Source organism: Narcine bancroftii, chromosome 11, assembly GCF_036971445.1.
Source record: "Narcine bancroftii isolate sNarBan1 chromosome 11, sNarBan1.hap1, whole genome shotgun sequence".
Lineage (NCBI taxonomy): Eukaryota > Metazoa > Chordata > Chondrichthyes > Torpediniformes > Narcinidae > Narcine > Narcine bancroftii.
Window position 1 is genome coordinate 89,458,894 of NC_091479.1, and position 23,544 is coordinate 89,482,437.

Here is a 23,544-nt window from a genome sequence, read left to right on the forward strand (position 1 = left end):
TGTATATTCATAGAGACCCATGGGAGAAAGAGAACACTTGAGATTCATTTAAATTTTAATATCAACAGTTTGTAAATATGGGCTCCACATTTCACACAAAGTATGATATTTACCTCTTAAATTGTAAATCGATATCTGACTTCCAAGTTAAAGCAATATATTTTTGAGCTATTGCCAAAGCAATTTGAACAAATTTTACTTGATATATATTCATTTTTAATTTAGGTTTAATCCCTCGAACATCTCCCAGTAAAAATAAAATTGGATTCTGTGGGAATCTTACTCCAGTTATTCATTCTAATATATTACCAAGATCAAACCAAAAAGGTTTAATTGTGGAACACTGCCAAGTTGAAAGCAAAAAAGCACCAATTTCTTCTCCACATCTAAAACATAAATCTAAATAAATATAATTAATATTATGTAACTTTTGTGGTAAATATAACTGATGAATAAAATTGAACTAACTGATATCTCACATTTATTGTACTTTTCATACTCTCCTTACATTCATCTACATTCATCTATTTGCTTATTTAACTCTAACTCCCATTTATGTCTTGATTTATAAATTCCCTCTTTTCAAGCCTTCTTTTGTAATAATTTTAACATCTCTGAAATAAATTTCTTTACATCCCTATTCTTTGGCTTGGCTTCGCGGACGAAGATTTATGGAGGGGGTAAATGTCCACGTCAGCTGCAGGCTCGTTTGTGGCTGACAAGTCCGATGCGGGACAGGCAGACATGGTTGCAGCAGTTGCAGGGGAAAATTGGTTGGTTGGGCAGTTTCTTCTTTCTTCTTCTTTGGCTTGGCTTCGCGGACGAAGATTTATGGAGGGGTAATGTCCACGTCAGCTGCAGGCTCGATTGTGGCTGACAAGTCCGATGCGGGACAGGCAGGCACGGTTGCAGCGGCTGCAGGGGAAAATTGGTTGTTTGGGGTTGGGTGTTACTTAATAATAATTCTACTGCTGTCTCTGCTTAATAATATTAAATCTTGGCCAAAGATTTCACAAAACAAATCTCTTAACTTGATAAAAAGACAATATCTTTGTGTGCACAAATGACATTAGACACATTTCAAAGTGAAATGCATCTACAAGAGTCCAACCTAATTTCACAAAGGGCAGAATTTAATCACAAAGCCAGCTCTATTACATGAAAATGTGCACAAAATCGCTTCCATTTGTTCATAAAAGATTGAAAATTAGTCCAGTTTGTGTGCTCTTCATTCTTCCTGTATTTATGATGCACCAGCAAAGTCAAAATTGATTTCCTTGCAAAGATAATTGTAGGATACAATTAAAAAAAAAGGACCTATTGCAGAAGAGTTCACAATCCACACTGTGAAGCAGATCAGTTGATGAAGAGGTCACTTGACACCTTCTCAGAGGCTACACTGTACATCTCTCCGAATTTCACTCTACATTAATAAAGATTGATTCATGAAGATTCATAGAGTTCCAAAGCACAGAAATAGGCTTTTTGGCCCAACTTGTCCATGCCCATCTAGAAGACTACGAAAGCTAATCCCATAGTTTCAGTCTGACCCATATCCCTCTAAACTATTCTTATCAATGTTCCTAACCAAATGCTTTTTTATAAATGTTGTAATTATACTGTACTTTTCTTTGGATCCAGGGAAAAGGGTTTCAGCCTATATGATCTCTCCTTATAACTCAAGTCGAGACAACATTCTGGCTTAATGACATATTTTCTATAGCTGGGTGACCAGATGTATACACAACTGTTCACCTGTTCTCACCAACATCTTATATAGTTATAACATGACATCCCAGCTCCTGCACTCAATGCCAAGGCTGATGACGATAGCATAATATCTGTCTTCTTTGCAATCCTGTCTACCTGTGTTGCTAATTTTTAGGAACTATGTGCTTTTCATTTTCACTCTGTTTGGATATCCCAGCTATATTCATAGCGACTGGGGCTCATCCTTTATGATTGACGAGCTGCGTCAGTACCTGCTGGTGAAGGGCATCACATCCAGCAGGACTACTAGCTACAACCCCCTGGGAATGGGCAGGTTGAAAAGGAGAACACCATGGCTGGAATGCTGTCAAGCTGGCCCTGAAGTCTAAAGGCCTTCCAGACTCATGCTGGCAGGATGTCCTCCCCATGGTGCAGCACTCTTTCCGATTGCTACTATGTTCCGTGACCAACGCTACTCTTCATGAGCTCCTATTCACTTTCAAAAGAAGGTCGGCAATGGGAACTACACTCCCAGTCTGGCTCACTACTCCTGGTCCAGTCCTTCTTAAGAAGTATGTGAGGAGAAGCAAGACTGACCCCCTGGTGGAAAGGGTGAAACTGCTCCATGCCAATCCCACATACGCCTACATGGAGTTCCCAGATGGCAGGGAGGACACCATCTCCATCAGGGACCTAGCACCTGCCGAAACAGAGGGTTCATTGCCTCAGGTGCCCTGTGAGCTACGGAGCTCATTCTCACTCCCCAGTCAGGGCCTCAGGGGATCCGGTTCAGGAGGAAAGTTCAACCCTCTCCATCATCGAGCAGGAGACACAGCCCACCTCTCCTCCCTCACAAGGGGACCAGGAAACCCAAGGAATCCAAGGCCCCCTGGTGCTAAGGTGCTCCACCAGGATCTTCAGATCCCCAGACCGCTTAAATTTGTAAATAACCTTATATTTTTTGCCACTTGTTCTGAACCCATGTTCTCTGTCTTCATTCAAAGATCCTCAATTCTACAGGAAGAGGTGAATGCAGTGAACTGGAATTCACTGGTAGGGTGTTGTGCTTATGGCTGGCCCCGTCTCCCAGTTCTGCCCCCATCTGCCCATATAATCCTGGTTTCCCACCTAAACCGAGAACCCTTCTGAAGATTGCTGTGTGACCCTACCCTTAGTTATAAGCTAATAAAAGCATTTGTTCTCCCTCCAGTCGTAAGAGCTTTTATTCATGCTACAGACCCCTTAGGTCTCTCTGTTCAGCATTCCCCAGGCCCATGAGATTCTTTGTGTATGTCCATATCTAGTTAAACGTTCCAAAATACAACACTTCATACTTGTCCAAGTTAAAGTCCAACTGCCATTCGTTAACCAACTTTCCCATTTGATCAGCATGTCATTGTAATTGAATCATGGTGAAATCTTTACATCAAGAACTGTCAACTAAATGGTAAACAAACGTCATATCCATAAGACTCTTGGCACATCTATGATGATGCTTTCACTTAGCTTTTGTACAATAATACATTCATCCATTTAGTTTGCCAGTATATACTTGAAGTTAGAAGGAAATTTGAGGAAAAACTGTTCCATGCCAAGAGGATATGATCCAGAACTCACTGGAGGACAGAAAGTCAATTCAGGGTGCTCAAAAGGGAATTTGATGGCCATTTGCAAGCAAAGAAGTTATAGAGCTAAGGGAAAGAACAGGGCAGAGTGGGTTGAATACCCTCCTTCCATGCCGTCATCATTCTATGATACAGTGAACGGTGAAGTGCGGAGGAAAGATGTAACATTTTACATTTCTCTCTGTCTCTGGTAAAACTTTCAGTACATTGATGTATGTCTCATATAGTGATGGAAATTTACCTCCCAAGCGGCATTTTGCTTGGATGGCAATTACAAGAAATTAGTTCCTCCACAATGTGGTAAAAAAGATGAAAATTTCTCATTAAAACGCAAGTTAAATGTGTTACCAGAAAAATGACAGTCAGCATTGAACAAAGTTCCGTTTTCACACGAGTCAAATGCGAGACCTCCGAGAATAGTTATACATTGACTGCTCAAAGCATATCAAAAGCATTCTCAAATTTGACACTGAGCTGCATATCAACTTTGTATGGATGGTCTCGGGAAAGACTTTCAGGACTCACTTAGGAATTGTTTCAACTGTACTGCACCCTACTCAGCCACTCTGTTACCAGTTAGAAACCAATACTGAAAACTTTTTACCGCCCTTATAGAACTCAAACCAAAACAGGTCTGTGATCAGTAGCATTTAGTTCATAAATCTGAAAGTATCCCCAATGGTGAGAATAATAATATTGACATGTAGTTGGGTCTTGCTGCCCTTTGGTGTTTCTAATTTCAAACACTGCAATCAGCCATTGAAACTCTACTCCATCCTGAACTGTTATGCAACTTCCACTGACAGGACCTGAGATCACTTTGATTTCAAAAGCAATTATCGAGCTAACATTTCAGAGCAGCAGGAAAGATAGGTTGCTTTTATTTGTCTGACCTTAATGCTTTGAATTAGGTATGTGTTTTAGTTCTTTCTTTATTTTGTTATTGCTTTAAATAATTGTCTACTTCAATTTAATAATCATTCAGAGACATTAGAAAGTAGTACAAAAGTTCATTGCTAAAAATTGTAGCCATACCTTGATGAAATCTTTATCTTTGCTTTATAAAGGACACTGTTTGACTTGCTGAGTTTCTCCAGCATTGTATTTTTAAGATGCTCTGCTCCCAGTTGTGCTAGCTGCAAGGGGAAAGGTTGCAATGCCTTTGCTCTATGATCCTTTTCCCACCTTCTTGCGGAAGGGTTCAGGCCCGAAACGCCGACAATATATCTTTGTCTCCTATGGACGTTGAAAGACCAGCTGAGTTCCTCCAGCATTTCAGTATGTTTTTGCTAAAATCATAGCACCTGCAGACTTTCGCATGACTTACAACATGAAGGAGGCTGGAAGCATTAGGATTTGGCGGGTCTTGCAGGTTCAGGGAAGGAGGGGTTCAGAGGGACTGCCATCATCATTGGAGGGTGAAGGAGGGTGGGAAGCACTCACATCAGGATACAGACAGAGTTCAGGAGTGATTAATGCAGGGGCACACTCTTGTTGGCCGACGATGACAATTTAACTGCTGTGGCGTTGCCATAATGTTCTCTGAGAATGCACTAAATGGTGGTCATAGATAAATTTAGTTTGAGTCCCCTATAATATTCATAAAAATGAATCACTGGTGATTTGATATTACTTTATGCATTGTTAACATGGAAGTCACATTAAGTCACAAAGGAAACTCATAATATTAATGCCTGGTCAAATTTCGACGCAGGTATGGTTGTAAATTCAATTTATTCCAGAGTTAAATTATTATTCAATTGCATGTTACTGGGAGGGGGGGGGAAATCCCACAGAGAAAAAAAAACCCACAGAGAATATTGAATTTCTGTTAGCAGCTTCCCTGCCTCTTCTACTAATGAAAACATAATTATTCTGAAGATTCTAGCCATCATTTCCTTAAACTCGTGATTTTAATCCTATGTGTATCTTGACAAAATAATTAGACAACTTAAAAGAAACTGTGGAAAATAATGATGATAAAGGTGAATAAAAGCATAAATAAAATTATGATAATATTTCCAAGAGCAAATGAAATTTCAGATTTCCTCTTTTTCTTTTGTTTGCCAAGTAATTTTGAATCAGGGCATGGTTACTCCTGATACTCAGCCATATCACGATGAATCTACTGCATCTTGGCAAATTGTTCAAAGCAATACCCATACAAGGTAAAGGCACACTAAAGGTACCCACACTAAAACTGTGGGTATTTCCAATGGCATTGAACTTGTAACCTCATTTACCACACTTAATAGTATTGTAGTTTTGAGGAAAAATATTTGCATAAATGTCTGAAATCCGTGACCTCTATTTAATGTTTGTCATCACTCATCACAGATACCTAAAATTGTATTTGAAATACAAATTCAGCAATTTGCTTTCCTATCTCCTTCGTCTAATTTTTAATCCCCCTTTATAAATCAGTTGGACAATTATTTAAATTTTATGCAATGTTCATCACTGGCAGATCAACAGAAAGCAGTCACAGCATTTCTTCAGTGATTCGGCACACCTTTTGTCAAAGTTACAATGGACAATGGTGTGAACCCACTGGAGAATAAATCACATCCATCTTGTTTATTAAATACTATTTGTTTAATACTACCTTATTAAAAATGCTCACTAACTATTGTTACTGCATCATCCTGATGTAGCCTGGTATACAAGTGACAGAAATGCATTTGCCCCAGCAAATATTTGCTCCAGGAGCTGGAGATTTCAATGTCTGAAAAGGAATTCCCCTGTTGAGTACAAAAATATTGCATTATGTTTGCAAAGCAAGCTCCCTGAATGTGTCACAGAGTGAGAGGGAGAGAGAGAAATAACATATCATGACTGATGTGTGGAGAGGGTGTGTGTATTGGAGGTAGGGATGAAGAGAACAATTAGGAACTAAAACTAATCATTTGTGAACTAATAGGAGAGTGGGGAACAGCTTCCCAAAATAATTGTAATCATGTATAAAAACTTCAAACCTCTTTAGCAGGTTTAGAAAGAGGAAGTGTTGCTATATATACAGCAAAATTTCTCCATTAATTGCCAGAATCTCCCTCTTTCCAAAAATAGAATATCGGGTGTGCCTGCCTCTTCAACTCTGATAGCCAATGTCCCAATGCACTTTTAGTCAAACCTCATCCTACAGTGTTTCATTCAATCAGAATCAGAAATAGAATCAGAATTTATTGTCATGAACATGTCATGAAATTCATTGTTTTGTGGCAACATCCCAGTCCAAACATTTATATATCAACCACCTTACAAAATAAATAAGAATAGTGCAAAAAAAGACAAAGTGCGTTATCGTCTGTGGTTCATTATTCATTCAGAAATCTGATGGCAGATGGGAAGCAGCTGTCCTTGTGCTGTTGAGTGCTCCTCTTCCTTGTGCTGTACCTCCTGCAAGCAGAGTGAAGAGAGCACGTCTTGGGTGGTGGGGGTCGTTGAAGATAGAGGCTGATGAAGTGAAGATGGGTGCCCATGATGTCACAGACCCCTGGAGAATTTTTCTTGCCCTGAGCATTGGTGCCTCCATACAGACAGTGATGTAACCAGCCAGAATGTCTCCATGCATTCCTTTAGAAGTTTCTGTGACATAGTGCATATCTTCAAACTCTTTACAAAGTACTGCCATTGGCAAGCCTTCTTCATGATTGCATTGACATGGAGACTCCTGGACAGATGGTCAGACATATTGACACCCAGGAATTTGAAGTTCTTGACCCTCTCCACTGCTGACCCCTCGATGAAGACTGGTTCGTGTTGTCCTGATGTCAAGTATTTGACTCCTGAAGCAACAGGGAAATAATTGGAGGTCATTTGCTAGTTAATTATATTGGCACATATGCAATGTCTAGATCAGTTGCAAAAAAAATTGGAAGCTAAATTGATTCAAGGGATTGAGTGTAGAGAACAAACATTGCATCTACCATGGATTCATGCATCTTTCATTCAGTTGGGTATCTTATCAGTTCGCATCAGCAAGAAAAAAACATAGAAGACAGTTGTTAGAATGCAGATTGCACAATGCGCACATTGGCAGTTTACATTATCAAAGCCACAGGTTCATATTGGGCAGCAGTACAGTACACCAAATTATTAGGAACTCATAATGGTTCGATACCTGATGCATGGAAAAAGCCCAAGAAAGAACTGAGTGCAAACTTGAAAATAATAATGCATATTTGAATCTGCATCATATTATACACTCTATAGTATTCCAGGCTAGTGATAAATAATCATGTTCTCCAGGGCTTACTGCTGTACAAACAATATTGTTGTATAAATTCGCAATTTAAAAAGCCATAATACCTTGCAAAAGTGATGGGGGTTGGTTAAAAAGGTCATGGTCATGGACTGAAATGTTACCCTGTGTCCACCCCTGTCGATACTCTCTGACCTGCTGTTTTCCATGTTCTGTTTTTACTGTTATATCTTAAAATGTTTAAGAAAAAGGAAACTGAATTATTAAAGCTAATTTTATTTTAAAAATTAAAGAATATGGAAATGTTAAGTGCATATTGGAGGAAAGGGCAAATAAGGTTTTTAAATTTATTTTTTGAGCTACAGTAGATGTTAAGGAAATGGCTCAGCATGCTATTGCAGCTCGAGAATACCATTTTTGAGATATTTTACAGGAAGAGCAGTTGTCAGTTCACTGATTTCTAGAGGTTCAAAACAGTGTCCCTTGTGTAGGAGCAAAGAACCCTAGACACCAGCTCTGGATTATTGTATTTAACTGTTGGCAGGTTTCCTTCGTTATAATAGTGAGTAATTATTTTCTCCCTATTGGTATTCAACCCAAAATCAGGTGTATAAACATTTAGGGGAGGTTAAAAAAAAATTGAGATTAATTCTGGACAAATTCATAGAATTCTGAACCCCAAAAGCAATCAAAAATAAGTTCCATTCCACAAGGAACAAGTATTCTGCCCTTTTATTTAGTCGCATTTACTACGGTGAGGTAATTTCTAAAGGAAAAGACCAACATCACCCCTTTAAACATTATATTTTAACATTGCACATAGTGTGACTGCTCAGTTGTCCAAGCATTTCCAGTGCAATTTGTCTGGAGCAAAGTTCAATGTTCAAATTTATTGTTAGAGTACATACAAGACATTACATACAGCCCTGAGATTCTTTTTCCTGTGGGCCAGGCAGAATTTCTAAATTACCACTAACTGTAAATGGCATTTGTACTGACAATAACCACACCAGCAGTGCGAGTATAAGACAGCTTTAATAAACTAATATGTACACTAGGAGGTCTTGTCTCTCTGCAAGATGAACCTGGAAGGCTAGACTGTAGCTCTGGACTGCTTTATATACAAGGTCACCGGGATGACCCCTGGTGACCTAGTGGTGTAATTACATATCACCACAGCATTCAAGAAGAAAGAAATGTAAACACAAAAAAATGTAAATAAGCTGACCATGCAAATACAGAAATATAAATGTTCTGTAATAAATAATGAAATAATGAGCAAATTAAGAGTCCTTAAATGAGTCTCTGAATGAGTCTGATGGAAGTGGTGGTGGTGGGGGGTTGTGTAGCAACTATTCCTGAACCTGGAGTCCTGTGACACCTGTACGTCCTTTCTGATGGCAGCAGTGGGAACAGAGCATATGCTGGTTGGTGTGGATCCTTGATGATTGCTGCTGCTCTCTGATGGCAATGTTCCATGGACCTGCTCTCAATAGTAGGGTGAGTTTGCCTGTGATGTACTGGGCAATGCAAAGTGACTTGAAATCACATGCATAAGCTACATACAGTAAAACCTCGTTAGAATATGGTAGTTGGGGTCCAAGATTTCATACTGCGTTACAGCCAAGTCGCGGAACAGATGCATATATGTCATGATACAGGAAGCAGGAAACCAGAATACTATGACTCAAACCCAACAAATAAGACCATTAAACTCCACATATTAACATACACATCTTGTAAATTTTTGAGTTTTTGGCTATTAGCCACTGTTAGCCTGACATCCTAAAATCAATGTTTGGGGTCCACAGACACCCGCGCTATAAGCGATTCCATGGATTAACAAATTGCATTCTAACAAGGTTTCACTGTATTTCTACAAAGCAAATTCATTTTTGATATTGAAAGGTGTCAGTTGTCACAACCCATGGCTTCAGACCAAATGCACCACCAAACCAAGTTTTTATTGCTGTAATTAGCTCTTCAAGGAGCTTTGAAAATGAACACTTACTCAGCATGAAGAAATATATGTAATTGTTAGAACATCTTACAACATTTAAATACTTAATTTGCTAAGGAGCCCCTTCTGTAGACAAATTAAACTGTTAACTGGATCTGAGATGTTTAAATTCCAGCTATTTAAAATCAGGTTTTTCGTAAATGATGCACTGGGCAAATTTTTGTGATTTTTTTTAGCCACCTTAATGTTTATTTCTAAATGTAGACATGCATCTGACTCATGAGCCCTTTCCCCCTTCCCCTCCCCATAGATCATTTAATCTACAACCCCCATATGTTTTGGAAGGGTGGGAGGAAACTAGATCACCCAAAGGAAACCCAGGCAGAAACAGGGAGAACATGCAAACTCCTTACAGACAGCGTCAGATTCAAACGCAAGTCACTGGCGCTAAAATAGCATTGCGCTAACTACCACACAAATTATCCCAGCCTATGGAAATTCCTTCAATTTATTGCTCTAAAATATTTCAGATACTTTATTCAGACAGTACATTAAAATATAAATTTTGCACAATTTTGTTGATTCACAAAGGTTTAATATCAATGATTTAAAAATGTGTTCGAAAAGATACAAATGCTTAAAAAAACGATTTGGAAACAAATTTTGGGAGATACTTGCTGTCTGATGGGTTGATGACAAATTAGTACTATGACATTACAATACTCTCATGGTTGCATAAGCAGTAATCCTATTAGCAGTGGCACATTAAACAGCAAACAATTATTGGATACACTTTGCGGGTTGTATCACAGGAATAGAATTCCAATGGTCTGCTTTCTTTTCCGTGAACCAATTTTTATTTGTGTTCCTTCGTCTGAAGAGCTACATTGATATCTTTGGCTTGGCTTCGCGGACAAAGATTTATGGAGGGGTAATGTCCACGTCAGCTGCAGGCTCGTTTGTGGCTGACAAGTCCGATGCGGGACAGGCAGACACGATTGCAGCGGTTGCAGGGGAAAATTGGTTGGTTGGGGTTGGGTGTTGGGTTTTTCCTCCTTTGCCTTTTGTCAGTGAGGTGGGCTCTGCGGTCTTCTTCAAAGGAGGTTGCTGCCCGCCAAACTGTGAGGCGCCAAGATGCGCGGTTTGAGGCGTTATCAGCCCACTGGCGGTGGTCAATGTGGCAGGCACCAAGAGATTTCTTTAGGCAGTCCTTGTACCTTTTCTTTGGTGCACCTCTGTCACGGTGGCCAGTGGAGAGCTCGCCATATAACACGATCTTGGGAAGGCGATGGTCCTCCATTCTGGAGACGTGACCCAACCAGCGCAGCTGGATCTTCAGCAGCGTGGACTCGATGCTGTCGACCTCTGCCATCTCGAGTACTTCGACGTTAGGGATGTAAGCGCTCCAATGGATGTTGAGGATGGAGCGGAGACAACGCTGGTGGAAGCGTTCTAGGAGCCGTAGGTGGTGCCGGTAGAGGACCCATGATTCGGAGCCGAACAGGAGTGTGGGTATGACAACGGCTCTGTATACGCTTATCTTTGTGAGGTTTTTCAGTTGGTTGTTTTTCCAGACTCTTTGATATAATCAATTGTTTAACCCAGAGCTAGAATGGTAGTTACTTTGAAATAAAAATATCATGCGTTTTTTCCTGAGGCAAGATTTAATATGCTGGAAAAGGTGAAAAAAAACAGGTTTATTTTAAAATCCTGTGACTTGCAGGGTCTGGGCCAAAGATCGGGAGGGCTTGCAAAGGAAGGATCAGCAGGGATGGTGACCACGGCAGCAGACCAGTGAGGAGCTCTGAGCCTGAAGAACACAGAGGCAGTGGGCTGCTGATAACTCGAGGTGAGGAACGCCTGCAGGCTCTGGTGCGCTGGCGCCTGCGGTGAAGGGGCTCACATCAGGCTGCAGAGCGCTGGAGATTGGCTTGAGACCGGTTGAAGGGGTACCAGGTATCGGAACCAGGATGCTAGAGGGTGCTGAGGGCACTGAGGTCTTCCCGATCGCGTTAGAGGTTTGGACCTGGACCTTGGGTTGTCAATGGTTTGGGCCGAAGGCTGCGTGGCTGAGGGACCACTAGAGCCAAATCATGGATACTCAGTGACTCTGGGGGACTCTCTTTTGTTCTCTGGCTTTAAGGAACATCAGGCAATTTCTGCTGATGGTGAATCTTTGCATTACATTAGACTAAAGAATATCACATTTTCTGTTTCATTACATGAAAATGTAAAAGAATCTTGAACACTATCTACACGTTAATAGCACAAAACTCGTATAAATGAAATATTAGGTGTGCTGTATCTCAGGTTTTCTTTTTGCCATTTACTTGCAAGGATTGTACTATTTACTCACTTTGCTATATGTTCCAAGAGATGGGGATAAACTCTTGAGTTCCAACCCAACAGATTAATTCAGAATCAATACTGAATTCAACCACTTCAAGTAACCAGCTTTCCCTGCTGGCATCAGATATGAGCTGTATGATCAAAGGCCATCCACCTTAATTCGGTTAACTTCTTTCTAAAGTTGTTGCCTCACCTTCTAGATATTTCCAGCATTTGCTTTTTCTTCAGATGCCCAACATCTGCTGTGTTCTGCATCTCACAGTTCTCCTTTTGCTTGTTAATGCTCTCTCCCATTCATCCCATTCACCAATGAATTAGATCAATCTGAAAGCTTGGTCTCCACTCCCTCAGACATTCGCTGTGATCTCACTATCCCTTTAAATGCAAAATGGTTGGTTATCCAATGCTATTTCTCGATGATTGGCATCGTGTCTTTTGCCTGCCCAGGTTAAAAGGTTGACCACCAGCTTGTCCTAAAATTGGATTACCTCGGCTTTCATTAGGCTCTGCAGCTGATTCTCTTCTTCAAAATGTTTCCAAGCTCAAGGCAAACCAAACTGTTTCATTGCAATGGGGCTAACATTATTCTCAGTAAACTGGGGAAGACTGTTCATGATTAAAATATCAGTAGATCTTTGAGAGATGACCTTATAAAAGGTGTTTATGGCTCCCTCCCCAATCCCAAGGAAAGAACTCCAATTGCCAGAAAAAAATTATTGCCATTTAAGCAGATAAAAGATAATATGGAAATCCTCGTGTCCTGGAGAGAGATTCAGAAATCAAAAGATATGAAGAGTTAAAGTTGCAAATGAGCACACTTTATTTACAAATATTAGAGAAAAGTGTGACGTTAAAAACAATGTGGACACCTGAAGAGAATAATAGAGGGTTGTGGCTGTGAGGTAGGAAGAAAATAGATTGTTATTGGAGTAAGGTTCCATAGGTTTGCACACATCAGGGAATGAAGGGCCTGTACTGTGCTGTAATGAGCCAGTGACCTCGACTGCTTAATTGGAACCATTGAGCAGAGATGTCATTGCACTGGACATCAAAGTCCTACTTAGTTTCGCAATGCCTTCAGAAACCCTGAAGAAATAGCTCCAAGGTAACACAGCTGGACCATGCCCAACAGCTCAGTTGGATCCCAAACTGAATTCTGCTTTGAGTCCCAGCTGTTCATGTGGCCTGAATCAAAGGCACCAAAAGTGAGGCCATCTACTTTGATGACTGATCAGACTACTCCTTCATTTCTGTCACAGATGAATGGTACAGGAAGTCTGGTGAGGAACACCAAGGTCATGGAGCAAGAATTAACTGGAGTTAATAGCCAATGTGACGGATCAGTGTGGGAACATGAGGGATAGACTTCTACTTGGAAGGGTATGCTGGTCGCCAGTCTCCATAATACTGGCAACAATATGCTGGATGAGGTGTACATACACTCCTCCTTGCTGCATCAGTCATCCCTACCAACTTTATAATGTATCAATCTACAGAGAAACTGGGGAGAAATGTAGGTTTCATAAACCTTTGAGCCAAGTTCTTGCTGAGTTCCTTTGCTAGTGCAATTTGTTCACCTCTTTGAAGGAACTTGTTTGCCACCTGCTGGTCAAAACACACAGAACACAATTAGGGGAATAAAAACTGTGGACTGTTATGATATTTTGAATCAGATTCAAGATTCCAAGATTCACGATTCCTTTATTGTTACCAAGCATGTAATATTACATGGAGTTGTGTTTTGCATGAGGTAGACAAAGAGTCGTCATTAGTGCCACCTGGTACGAGAGATAGAGAAGCAAAAGAGAGTGCCCTCAGAGTCACCATGTCTGTTGATTCACCTCTAGCTCCCACAGCCACTGCAGTGTCACTAACTGACTCCTGTTCAATCCATCAGCAACCTGAGCTCTAGATCTAAACCACCAACACGATGAGGAAGCCTTCAGCACCCAAAGCCTTCCTCACCGTCTCGATTTCCAGCTTCAATATCTAGTTCCCATCAGCCTGTCTCCAGAAGTCCACAACATGTGTGGCCCCTCACCCCCGACCTAAAGTTGCCCGCAGCCTGTGTGAGACCCTCAACTATTGAGTCCCCCCCCCCCACCCCGTAGGGTTGTCTTCTCTGCTTCTCCTTCTCAACAGTGAGTAGTGGGGAGTGGGGAGGGGGGGTGTTCTCCCTGTTTCTCATGCACTGCTGCTCCTCTGGAGTCTGCAACCCCTCTTAGGCATCTAAGGCACAGACCCGTGGTTGCAGGATTTGAATTTAAAATATTGTTGGGTCCTCTAACAGGCCGTTTAATGACAGTATGGAGCTTTTGTCATTAGGACCGGGAGTTTGAACCCTTTGGAGCAGAGCTCTCTGCTCTCCCAGGTCCATACTATAAGAACATAAAAATTAGGAGCAAGAGAAAGCCATCTAACCTGTTAAGACTGCTCTGCCATGCAAATGAGATCATAGAACATTACAGCACAGAAACAGGCCCTTTGGCCCTTCTAGTCCATGCCGAACAATTTTTTTGGCTGGTCCCACTGACTTGCACCTAGTCCATAGCTCTCCGTACCTCTCCCATTCATGTAGTTGTTCAAATTCTTCTTAAATGTTAAAATTGAGCCCACATTCACCACTTCAGCTGGCAGCTTGTTCCACACTCTCACCACCCTCTCTGTAAAGAGGTTCCCCCTCATGTTCCCTCTAAACTTTTCCCCTTTCACCCTTTACCCATGTCCTCTGGTTTGTATCTCACCTACCTGCAGTAGAAAAATTCTACCTAGATTTATTCTGTCTACCCCCCCTCAAAATTTTAAATACTTCTATCAAATCACCCCTCATTCTTCTACGCTTTACGGAATAAAGTCGTAACTTGTTTAACCTTTCCCCGCAACTCAGTTCCTGAAGTCCAGCCACGCATCCTGGTAAATCTTCTTTGCACTCTTTCTAACTTATTGATATGTTTCCTGTAGTTAAGTGTCAAAACCTGCACACAATACTCCACATTTGGCCTCGCGAATGTCTTGGACAACTTTACCATTACATCCCAACTCCTGTACTCAACACATGGCTGATTTGATGATAGGCTAATTGTCACCTACCTGCCTTTTCCCCATATCCCTTAATTCCCTTACCATACTTCCACAGATACTTCTGTCCTGTGTGCAGTGTTCCTCCTTTCTATTCTTTATTGAAATTTCCAGGATTTGTAGTTTTGTGATTTTCAATAGAGGAGAAAGATAGGTTATTTTTTTTTAAATGTTGTTAATTATTCCCTAATATTTTAATACATTTTAACATTTTTACTGAAATCATTAATCTTTTGCAACAATTTTAGCAAGTTTTTAAATGTCTCCAAATATCAAAAGCTGTCAGAGTGTTCCTGTATGTGGCATCTGCAGGAGACTGCTTGCGGCCTTTTAACAGGTACTGTATAGTTGCCGTCTCACTGTTGGGCACAGGGAGTCAGCAGTATTGTCCCTGATACGTGTGTCTGTGCGTGTTTGTGTATATGGGGAGTGCAATGAGCAAGTCTAAGAAACCGACCAGGTCTGCTATGATGAAGTTCTGGTATTTATTGGTGATCCAACTCTTACTTCTTTTCCAGATTCAGTAAAATCCCTGTTATCCTTAATTCAAGCAACTGCCCCAAAACAATCACAGAAAGTAAACAGGTAAAAAATACGCTCGTGTAAAATTGACGCCACCTAGCGGTCAGTTTGCCAGTCCATGGAACATGGCCTAGCAGTTAGCCCATCACTGTTACAGAGCCAACGACTAGGGTTGAATCCAGCACTGTCTGTACGTTCCCCCTTTGTCTGCGTGGATTTCCTCCCACCATTCAAAAAACATACTGTGTGTGTAGATCAATTGGGTGTAATTGGGCAGTATGGGCTCATGGGCCGAACGGGCCTGTTACCATGCTATTTGCCTAAATTTTTCAAATTCAACTCATAAACTCAAGCAACCAGCAAATTCACTTATCCAGCATCTACCGATCTCCACACCAGAGGTTTTACTGTAATTTCAAATTTCATTTGAATTTTTTTATTGTTTTTTTTCCTTTCCCTCTTGACAGATTAGATGGGGCAGGGTAGGGGCCTCTTAGTTAAGAAAAATGAAGCTGGGAAATGACAGATCTGAGGTCAAAGAATTGTTCAAGGTGATGTGGACATTTCAACAAGAACAATTCAACAAGAAGGTTGTCCAACAAAATTTGATGTCAAACCACAGCATTATATTTCATGACCATAGGGCTGGTCAAAAAGATAAGTATCATGATGTAGTACTGAAAGGTGGAAAGGCAGGTGGGAAGCAGAGAAGTCCAGGAGGGGAATCTGAAGGGTAGGAATGTGGCCAATAAAAACTTGTCTGCCAGGAAGAGAACGATTAGATTATAGGGTGATCATGAGGCCAGAACTGGAAATCTGTTGATATCCTCAGAAGGTTGTGTGGATCAGTTTGGTGCAAACTGCATATTCCTATGTTGCCCACACATTGTAGCTCCAACAATAACAAAAATTAGGAAGGAATATCTGAATCACAGCACAATATCGAGGAGCTGAACTCTGCTGTATTGTTTTGTGCTCTAAAACACGAAAGCTTGCAGACTCCAGGATTGAAGTAAAAACACCATGGTGGAGAAACTCAACAGGTCAAACTGTACTTAATCTTTGGCTTGGCTTCGCGGATGAAGATTTATGGAGGGCTATGTCCACGTCTGCTGCAGGCTCGTTGGTGACTGACAAGTCCGATGCAGGACAGGCAGGCACGGTTGCAGAGGTTGCAAGGGAAAATTGGTTGGTTGGGGTTGGGTGTTGGGGTTTTCCTTTGTCTTTTCTCAGTGAGGTGGGCTCTGCGGTCTTCTTCAAAGGAGGTTGCTGCCCGTCGAACTGTGAGGCGCCAAGATGCACGGTTGGAGGCGATATCAGCCCACTGGCGGTGGTCAATGTGGCAGGCACCAAGAGATTTCTTTTAGCAGTCCTTGTACCTCTTCTTGGGTGCACCTCTGTCTCGGTGGCCAGTGGAGAGCTCGCCATATAACACGATCTTGGGAAGGCGATGGTCCTCCATTCTGGAGACGTGACCCTCCCAGCGCAGTTGGGTCTTCAGCAGCATGGATTCGATGCTTGCGGACTCTGCCAGCTCGAGTACTTCGATGTTGGTGATGAAGTTACTCCAATGAATGTTGGGGATGGAGCGGAGACAGCGCTGATGGAAGCGTTCTAAGAGCTGTAGGTGATACAGCAAAGATAAAGATACATAACCAATGTTCGGGCTTGAGCCCTTCATCAAGGTATCAGCAACATGTTGTAATGGAGGGTTAAAACCATGTACCCAGATGCTTTTTGCTTATGTGGAACTGACGACACTGGGGCCACACTCAGGTCACCTTACTTTCAGAACTAGCAGATGTAATTAAACTCAGCCATGGGGACTTATCTGAAGATACACTTTGAAATGGAATTCCACTGTGAGGCCCAGGGAAAGCAGTTGTCAAATGCAACACTCTGAAATTGACGAATTGGTCACAACCTGTCTTGCTCGAGAAGTTTTAATAAGTCTTTGTATCTACGAGATAAACCAGGAAATTATAACATCCTGGTTCCATAATAATTAATCTTCTAAATTGTAGAATGTAATGTTCAGTTTTGATTTTGACTGACAAATATTAGAAGGAGTAGGCGCATGATTAATTGTTTTTGGGGTATATAAGCCTGTGGTCCTGCTGCTGAAGTTTAGATTCTCCGAGGGGTGGGAACACCCCTTGTCAAGAAGGAAGAACAGCCAGAGTCCAAGCAACGTCCCGGTCGGGGGAGGTGGAGAAGCTGCTACCAGCGCCCTGACAACCTACTACAAGTGTGCAGTCGTTGCCTCGCTTCGGCAGTTGGGACCAGTCCAAGCGTTGATAAGTATAGTTGGGAAGGGCTTGCATATTGTAGTGTGAAATCAGCTTTTGAATTAGTAATAAACATTTGTATAAACTGAACTGCTCTCGGTGTGTGTGTCTATTTTCTTTCGGTAGCTCAAACACTGTGACCAATCTAAAATGAACAAAATGAGAGGTATAAGTTTACCCAAGACACATGTCTACATTATAGCACACCATGTTGAAGGCCTCAAGCCCAAAACATCAGTTATGTATTTTTACCTTTGCTGTATAAAGTGCACAGTTTGATCTGCTGAGTTTCTCCAGCATTGTGTTTTTAAGGGGGAAGGGAAGGAGGGGACAAGAGAGCAAGTTAGCAGAAACCAGAAAAGTTGACATTAATACCATTTGGATGGAGAGAGGTCAGACAAAAATCATGTGTTGTTCCTCCAATCACGTGTGGTCTTGGTGGGATTAGTACATAAGGCTATGGACAGACATGTGAATATGGGAGTGTGACACAGAATGGAAATGGATGGCTACTGGGAGGTCTCTGGAGCGAAGGTGCTCAGCAAAGCCATCTCCCAGACTGCACCCAGCCTCTGATATAGAGAAGGCCACAAAGGATGCAGTAAATCAGCCCTGCGGATATGTGTGAAGTGTTGCTTCACTTGAAAGGTCTGTCTGGGCCCCTGGACTGTGGCAAGGGAGGAGGTGTGGGCGCAAGTGTGGCACCTCCTGCAGCCACAGGGGAAGGTGCCGAGGGGCGCGATTGGTGGGGAGGGGTGTTCAAGAGGGACTCACAAAGGGAGTGATCTCTATGGAAGACAGAAAGGGGAGGAGAGGAGAAGATGTGTCTGGTAATGGGATCCTGTTGTATGTGTTAAGCTCGTTGTTTCAGAAGAATGACTTTACGTGGGTTTAACACTTAACTGACTTTATTTTCCTTGAGCTGCATCAACCCACTTCCAACGTCAATCCCCGCCATATGTCACTTCTGGTTCTGCCCACTCGCATGCATTGCATGCTGGGAAATGTAGTTATTAATTACACACATAACACATCTTTCCCCTTTTAAAAAAATAAAGACACAAGCAGAATACTCTGGCTACAAATCAAAAACATCTACATTCCATGGCCAGCTCTTTCCTTTCAGTAGCTTTCAATCAGTCTCTGAGGTGGTTTTGCTCTGCTATGTGTTTCCACCAGTGTATTGCTTGCATTTGTTGCGTTAGACCGTGTCTTTCTGTGAACTCTGAACCACATGATCCTTTTCTTCCTGTGCTGGACTCTTGCGTGCTGACAGGTGACGGGTTGCAACTATGGGTTGGAGCTTGTAGTTATAGATCCACCCGGTTCCTTCTCAGAGGTGTCCCTCCCTCAGTCAGGATCTGGTAGGAATGTGGATCTATTTCCTCTTGATTATATCCCAGCAAGGCCCAGGTGCCAGAATTGTGGTCTTGGATTCGCACTGGAATTCAAGGCTTCAAGGTTTTTCACAGTCTCATCATGATACTGTTTCTGTTTCACTTTCGCTTGCATTTCAGCCTGCTTGACACAGGTACATTAGATTACCCACGTAATCTTGTTTGAGCACCAACAGATTATCATGCATTGGAAGGTTGGTCCATATGAGTTGACCCATCAGTATTTGGGGAAAGGCCATTCTGTAGTGGCACACTTCTGTAAATCATTAAACTTCTGTGGAAATCATCTCATCCATCATGCACTTTCTTCATGAGGCTCTTCATCACCTTCACAGAACTTCCTCTAGGCCATTAGACTTTGGGTGATGTGGGCTTGAAGTTGCATGCTGTAACCCCCAAGAATTGGCAAAGGACTCAAATTCACTGCTCAGAAATTGTGGGCCATTGTCTGATACTACTTCACAAGGAACTCCATGCCTCGACAAAAATTCCAGAGGATAATGTGTTGGATGTGGAGGTTGGTGGGGTAGTAGGTGAGGACAAGTGGGATTCTATGTTTATTACTTCTGGGGAGAGAGAGGGACAGGGCAGATGAGCAGGAAATGGAGGAGATGCAGGTGAGGGCTGAATTTATGGGTGGTAGAAGGGAAGTCACGCTTGTGGAAGAAAGCAGACATTTCAGAAGATCTGGACTGGAAGACCACATCTTGGGAATAGATGCGGCAGAGATGGAGAAATTGAGAGAAGGGAATAGACTCCTCGAGGACAGGGTGTGAGGTAGTGAATCGAGGTAGTTGTGGGAGTTAGTGGCTTTGTAATATATGTAAGTGGAAAGCTTGTCACCTGAGATGGAGACAGAGAGATCCATGAAGGGGAGAGTGTGATCAGAGATGGACCGGGTGAGTTTAAGATCGGGGTGGAAGGTGGCTGTAAAGTAAATGAAGTTGACAAGCTCATCACAAATGCATGAGGCAGCACCACTGTATTCATCAATCTTTCAGAGGAAAGCCTATGTGTGAAAAAGAAAAAGTGTATATCATGGCTAATGTGATTTATGGTGTGAAAAATAAAAATTTTTTTAAAAAAATTAAAAAAAATCTTTCAGAGGAAAGCCTATGTAGGATTGCAGCATGGATTGCTCCACAAACACACAAACAAGCTGAGACTTATGTGGGTACCCATGGCTACTCCTTTGATTTGGAAGAAGTGAGACGAGAATAAGGGAGAAGCTGTTTAGAGTGACGACAAATTCTTCCAGGTGGAGGAGGGTGGTGTAAAGGGTGATTGGTTGGTTCTCTGGTCCATTATGGGGGATGGAGGTATAAAGGGATTGGTCATCCATCATCAAGATGAGCTGGTCCAGTTCGGGGAATCTGAAACCATTGAAGAGATGGAGGGCATGTGAGGTATCATGGATGTAGGTGGAGAGAGATTGGAGCAGGGGAGAAAAGATAGAGGTAAGGTCACATGAAACTAATTCAAGGGATAAGATCAAGCGGAAACAATGGGTCCACCTGGACCTTGAGTAAAAGGTAGAAAAAATCAGTGCGGGGATGGGAGATGATGAGGTTGGCAGCCATGGGAGGGAAGTGACCAGAGGTGCTGAGGTCAGAATATAAAGGACACAGTTTAACCTGCTGAGTTTCCCCAACATTATGTTTTTACTTCATCCACAACGTCTACAGATTTTCGTGTTTTACTTCAGGTTGGATATATCCAAATATAGTATACAGAGTAATAATCTGGATGTGCAGAGATCTGCTGACGTTCCCATCAGCTAATCCATCTGATTCAAATTCTATCTCCATTCTGGAGATTGGAGGAGAAACATCTAGATGAGTACTCCTGATGCCATGTGGAGTGGGCTGTTTTGCTATTGGTGCTGCCTTCCTGGCAAGTTATTAAAAAATAAGGTCACCTCTGCTCTCTCAGTTAGATGCAAAGTACCAGCAGGATTGCAGGGTTACCCACCTCATTCAAATTGAGCCAGATTTCGTGGCGTATACACACACCTTGAAGAAGGACGCAGGCCTTAATATATCTTTACCTCCTGTGAACGTTGCAAGACCAGCTGAGGATCCTCCAGCATTTCTGTGTTTTATGATTTTCAGAGATAGAAAAGTTCTGTTAAACATCACCTCCCTTTTTATGAAAGTTTTTTTACTCTTTGTGAGGGAGTTACATATTCCTGTGTCTCTGATTTGTCCTTCAATATTTGTCTTTGTTGTTCTAAGATGACATGAGAGTTTATTTCTACATAGAAAAGTACAGTACAATGTAAAGATGCACCAGAATCTTAATTGCTGTGGCCACACAGGTACATTAGATACACTAACTACAGTAGTATAAATTAAATTACCAATTTGCCAAGACAGAAAAGAGATAATAAATATAAAAAGATCAGTAAATAAATATTCACATTTGGAGTCAGTGCAGGATAATGAGTGGCATTTCTTTCAATGCTCCCAGATTAGTTGGAGGAGTTTCCAGCTTCAGATCACTGTTGGAAAAATAAACTGTTCTTAAATCTAAAGGTGCTGCATGTTTAGGCGGCCATACTTTCTGCTGAAGGTAGCAATAAGAAATGATTGTGACCAGGGGATCATATATGATGTGGGCTGCCTTCCGGAGGCAGCGTCTCACACGAATACCTTCAAAGGATGGGAGGTTGATGCCAACAATGGACTTTGCTACTTTCTGGAGCTGTCCTGTGCACTCATTCACAAACCAGGCTTTCATGCTACTAATCAACGTACTTTTTACGCAATGCACCCATCGAATTCTGATGGAATATTCAACTCAATGCTGAATCTCCCCAGACTTCTTAGAAAATATAGACATTAGTATTCCTTTCTTCATGGTGGCCTCAATGTGCAGGATGCAGGACACCCAGGAATTTGAAGGTAGTAACTCTCTCCACCACCATCCCCTCGATGAAGACGTGTGTGATCCTTCAGCCTTGTACAACAGTCTTTATTCAGATAAAAGTCTGAACACCAGTTCATGCTTCGGTGTCTCCCGTGTGACTGGCTCAGGAGGGGCCAGCTCAGGTCTATATTCAGGTCAACTGATTGACAGCCAGCCAGGTGGAGTCAGCCCTTAGGTGGTCTTCCTGCAGGAACAGAGATCTCCCCCTGCAGTAGGCTGGTGGTTGTATCACCACACCCAGTATTTTTATTTCACATTGCCCACATCCAACTTTCTGTAAATAGCATCCATTACAAACACCTAATTCTCAAGCTGTGTTTAGCTTATTGTTCAAATGAATACCTTTGTTGTGGTTTCAGTAATTTTAAATTATGGAAGAGAATGAGATCAGATCAGATGGCAAGTTTGTTGAGATTGCTTTTCTTTCCCTGGAACAATCCATGGGACTGCAAGATCCCCTCAAACAACTTGTGGTGAACTGCTGTATTTCTGATTACCTGGTTCCCCCCTGTTCTGTGACCGTACCTGCGGCCCCCTCCTTCTTTGGTTGTATAAAGCATCTAACACCTTGATCCTTCCCCAGAAAGCCCAAGTCACGGAACAGGATGAGGTCCCTGTTCACTGTGAATAAAAACCTGTAAATCAGTGATTCGGTCTCAAGTTATTTACTGTACGTCACAAATCACGATTGATTTATGGAATCTCCACAGGAGGTAGCCACTATGATGGTTCTCCCATGTCTTCCCAGGGATTGGTCTCCGTGACCATGTGCACTGTTGCACCCAGGAGACAATGGAGGTTCTCTATGGTCAATTCCAGCTGGAAAAGGTTGGAGAACTTGGAGAACAACAACAGCAGTTATTTCACCAATGGGGACTCTGGTATTCAAAGTAGTCTGGGAAAAAAATGCCCAAAAGGAACAAAACAAAGGAAATAAAGTAGAATCATTGAAATTTGTGCACATTTTGGATTTTATATACACAGGAAGCCAAAGCAATAACAAGACAAAGTGTGGAAATGAAAGGGTGGGGAAGGCAAAGCAGTTTATTGTTCAGTAACAACCACCCATTTTCCCACAGCATCAGAAGTAACTTAATCTGCAATTTTATTTTTTAAAAATGTTAAAACCTTAACAGGGTGGTTTGGTAGGAGGTTGGTGGTAGGTTAAAGGGAATATGCTGTATAGGGTGAAACTACTACAGAGTTGTTTGTGATCCCAGGGCAGCCATTCAAGGCCAAGATTTGTCAAGAAGAGCAGGAGAAGACCACCAGGTCTCCCAAGCATGTCCCACCATTTAATATGTACTTAGTCTCTTTTGTGTCATTTTTCTATACCCCTCTATTTGACATTTGAATTTAACCTGGACTCAGAAAACACTAATACAGCTCTACCTTGCTGGTGGAAAATAGGTAGGTAGAATCTCTTTAAAAATGGTCACCCCGTTTTGGGGAGAAGGAGCAGGGGGAATGAGAACATTTTCAAAAA